Here is a 4,447-nt window from a genome sequence, read left to right as displayed (position 1 = left end):
CATTTTTAGGTGATATTAAAATTTTATATTTTCCATCTTTTTTTGGGTTTCAGTTTCTTGAACAATATGGGGAAGTAAGCATGCTGGATATAAAAGGAGCTGATCAACTAAAGTGTTCTTATCGTTGGAATTATGACGCTGCATTCATTTGGAGAGGGCTCTGGTGTTGGAGTTTCCTTTGCCGGCTCAAAGGTTAAACTCGAGGCCTTTTGGTAACTTTGGCCATAGCTGTACATAACATACCCGAGGGATTGGCTGTGAGCACGGTTCTTGCATCAAGGGGTGTTTCTCCGCAGAATGCAATGCTATGAAGTACAATTACATCCTTACCTCAGGTATCTAATCATGTAATTCTGTTTGTCAATCGTTGAGCACGTCTATCTGTATCAAATAAAACTGGAACTTCCAAGATCAGGTTGAAAAAGAATAGTAAAAGAAGAAAAGGTTTTTAAGTATAAAAGTTAGTTAAAATTAAAGACCGGGAAAAATAACTTCAATGGCGGATCATTGTCAACAGACAATTTATAGGTACCAACTTGATTTCTAGGGTTTTTGAGAAATCTTAAAAACTTTCAAGTGTGATTTATATTACTGTAGTGAATGTCTACTGTGTTTCATCTGTTAAAATGGGAAAAAGGAAGGATAAAAGTCAACTATTAAGGTCATGTGAGGGTAAATCAATATAACTTTTGTTCTTCTCAACTTTTTTTTGCCAGACAACTGTTGCGGTTCCTTCTTTTATATGTGCCGATGCATTTAATAAATTCCTGTCCTTTGTACTGGTTTTGCTGCTGGATGTATGATTTGGATGGCTGTTGATGAGGTTCTCCCTGATGCATTTAAGGTATTGCTATTCGTTCACTTAAAATAAATGTTTGAATCTTCAAGAATAAGGATTTGCTTTTACAATAATCTTTCTAGACGTGTTCTATTCTGACTCATATCCTATGAAGAACAGTTTCATTGGTTAGTTCACAATATAAAGAACTTGCCAAGCTTCTTCACCCTCTTCTGCAAAGCCTAAAAAGGTCACAGAACAATTTTTATTGAACAATAAATTGTAAATTGGAAAGATTAATCTTCTTTGACCATGTTTAATTTTTTTATGCTTTCTTCTCTGCTCTAGAGAAATGATGTTTCCTCCCTCCTCTGTCCTTGTTCTTCTAATAGGAAGCCTTGCCAACTCCAGTGGCATCAGCTGCTACGCTTTCAGTAGCATTAATGGAAGCACTAAGCACTCTGTTCCAAAACTTCAGTCATGACTTTAAGTAAGTTAATTGAACTATTGTTTGTTGAGAAGAACATTACATCATTGCATCAGTAAATTCAGTTACTTTGGGTTTCTTTTGATATCCTCTATCCTGCATCTTGCTGTTGTTAAAACCTCTTTTATTAACGATGATTCTGATTTTGTTTCAACAATATTATGCCTTTTTGTTCTCTGTGTTGACACGGTCATATCTTTCTGTGCATGCTAGGTGATTCAGATGGATTAGGCGGATGTAGTTTTTACTAGGCTTGATATTTGGGCTTGTCACCCTTGGTAAAATTTGGCCATCTGCTTTTATCCCAAAAATGCTGCCTCTACTCTTAGCTGCTGTGTTGTGATTTCATATCCTCATTGACTAAATTCCAATGTTTTTGAATCTCCAGTTCTGCGAATGCTTCTGGCTTCGTTGTTTCGTTGCTTTTTGGTCTTGGACCTTTACTGGGTGGTCTTGTTCTTGTTGCATTTGCTCTTGCTTTCTGTCTACAGCATGCCTTTCTCATGGGTACTGCATCTGGCATTGCCTTCATCCTTGGTGCCTGGCGACCTCTGCAACTACTTTTGTCTTCCAAAATGGGGTTCTTACCACTTATGTTGCTACTAACTGTAGGCGCTGCATTTGTCCATGTTTCAAGCTCTGCTATTTTGGTGATTGTTTCTAACAAAAGAACTTCTAATAACCTACCGACACTAACAAGATTTCCCGTGAGTGTTCTCACACTCAAGTCATTTTTAGCATGTGGAACTGTGGCTTTTCATGCACTTGCCGAAGGACTTGAACTAGGAGTGGCTGGACCAAAAGCTTATGGACTTGGCCGGCACATGGTCCTTCCTGTCCCCCTTCATGGGCTTCCCCGTGGTGCAGCAGTGGCCAGCTGCATCTTTGGAGCTACTGGCAGTTGGTATGGCTCTCTCGCAGCAGCAGCTCTAATTGGCTTCATAGGCCCAATATCTGTAATTGGAGCAATATTGGCTGGAATTGACTACAGTGGTCTGGACCATGTGATGGTTTTGGCCTGTGGAGGATTGGTCCCATGTTATATTAGAATAGTTCAAAGAGCAGTAAGGTTAGATATGCGAAAAAGCAGCTGCGGGTTTGCTGTAGGAGTTGGTCTTGCTGCTCTCTGTTTGACTTGCAGCAAGTTAGTTTGCTTGCACACACCTTACTGCAATTCTGCTCCAGAGGCTGTCATATAAGATCTTAAGCACCACACTCGTGCAGCTTCAATCCATGCTTTGCGTCTGGCCTTTGCTTCAATCCATGTAAGAGGATGGGAATCCTGTCTTTTTGTATGCTTAGTTTTAATCTTTTTACACAATTTTAACGGTCAAGGGGATCCTTAGGCATTGCTAGTTTGAATTTTCACTTCATAGCCTTGCCTCTAATCAAGAGGAAGTGTAGTGTTCATGGATTCTGCCACTGGTGAATACAAAAATGTTACCTTCTCTCTCTTTATTTATGAAGGATATAGTAATAGATAATAATAAATCTAAACCCATGAAATGACATTAAATCCGGAGATATCTTGGATCTTATTCTATGGCTAAAACAGCCAAGGATGATGGGGGGGGGGAACGGGGAAAAAATCACTTAACAGTCGACTGATTGGGCTCCAAATTGTCACCACCATCAATCAACTTGTTCATCTTCAGTTTGGTGGCTTCTCTTCAACACTCTGAGACCCGGTCATCCTTGCGAGTATCACAAATGACATTCCCCGACTACATTATTTAAGCACCTCAGAACCAAGACTGATGACTTAAACACCAAGGGGGGAAGTCCCTTGGCCAGTAGAAACTCGACCCCATTCAAGGTTTGATACCTCAAATCGCTGCTAACACCATGTGTGCAGCCCAGGTGAGGGCATTCAACAAGGTAGGAGGAGGTTTGTTGGCTGTTTCAAAATTGGGATCCATCTTCTTCCTCAACTTGATCAACCCATTTGAGATTGCAGTTCCCACAAGGCTGGCAACAAATCCAACAGCAGCAAATACAGCTCCTTTGTAGACAAAAGTACCGAGACGGTTCATCAGGGTATAAGCACCCGGTTCAAACATATGACCTGGTGGACAATTTGCAAAGAGAGAAGGGAGACTTGAAGAAGAAGAAGATGCTGAGGCTGTCGGAGCCAAAAGATACAGAGAGTGAAGTTCAAAATAGAACCGACGACAAGAGTTGAGAAACGAAGTCAAGCTCATTAAGACCAAAATTAGGACGTGTAGACATTTCTCCAACAACACAAGCACTCACCACAACCAACTCTTCCATTAAAACCTTGAAAGGGAACTGGGGATCCGCTGTAACTCTGTCTTTCCATCCACTTAGGAGAAGGCCCAGAACGCCAAAGCCCTTCCATGAATCATCGTTGGAATCGCCATCTCCTCTACCAACAAAACCGTGGTTTCCATCGCCATCTCCTCTATCACCACCTCCGCTACCACCAACCCCGTGGTTTTCATCGCCTCCTCCAGCGCATGGGGTGTGAAGTTTGGGAACGTAAAGCTTAAAGGGCTGAAACCGGTTTTGAGGGAACGAAACTACACGTGGTGGTTGAGATCGGAGGCAGCGAGTATCACTCGTGCTGAGCAATTGTCTCGTAACTCCGAGAAACGATACCGAGCCATTGCAGCCATTTGATCGATCGAATTTGATTCCTCAAACTCAACTCTACAAAGAGCAGAAGAGAAAATAAGTAAAAATCCTAGGTTATTACTATGCAGAAAAAGAGCAAAGGGACTGCGAGAAATGTAGTTGAAAAGGTTGTACCAAAATCTGAGATAGTATTTGCAGAGATGGAAATTGTTGGGCCAAGACTGAGTAATAGGTTAATTTGGTGATATATTATCAAAAGAAAATAGGGAAATGTTGATACCTTCGAATTATTTGAGAAATTACAATTTTTTTTAGCGTTAACTACATGGTTAGTCACTTATCTATTAGTTTTGTACACTTTTAGTCACTGATTTCAAAATTTATAAGATATGATCATTTAGGTTTTTATTTAAACAATATTTGATCACTCAGAGCTAACAACCGTTAACAACAGTTAAATATTTTGATATATTCACACATTTTATCATTTTTATTTACATATCCTTTCAATTTAATCATACATTTAATAAATTAAAATAAATTATATATTTTTAAATGAAAATAAAAATAAAATATTTTTAAATTAA

General features: G+C 39.6%; 2 pseudogenes; one reads left to right on the top strand and one right to left on the bottom strand.

The window, feature by feature from the left end:
- The first annotated feature begins 53 nt into the window (after window positions 1–53).
- On the top strand, window positions 54–2,464 carry LOC120199003 (annotated as a pseudogene).
- Window positions 2,465–2,668: 204 nt separating this feature from the next.
- LOC120199007 lies at window positions 2,669–4,095 on the bottom strand (annotated as a pseudogene).
- Between the last annotated feature and the right edge of the window lie 352 nt (window positions 4,096–4,447).

This window comes from Hibiscus syriacus, unplaced genomic scaffold (genome assembly GCF_006381635.1).
Source record: "Hibiscus syriacus cultivar Baekdansim isolate YM2019G1 unplaced genomic scaffold, ASM638163v2 tig00005292_pilon, whole genome shotgun sequence".
In the NCBI taxonomy this organism is placed as follows: domain Eukaryota; kingdom Viridiplantae; phylum Streptophyta; class Magnoliopsida; order Malvales; family Malvaceae; genus Hibiscus; species Hibiscus syriacus.
This window is presented reverse-complemented; position numbering and strand designations above follow the sequence as displayed.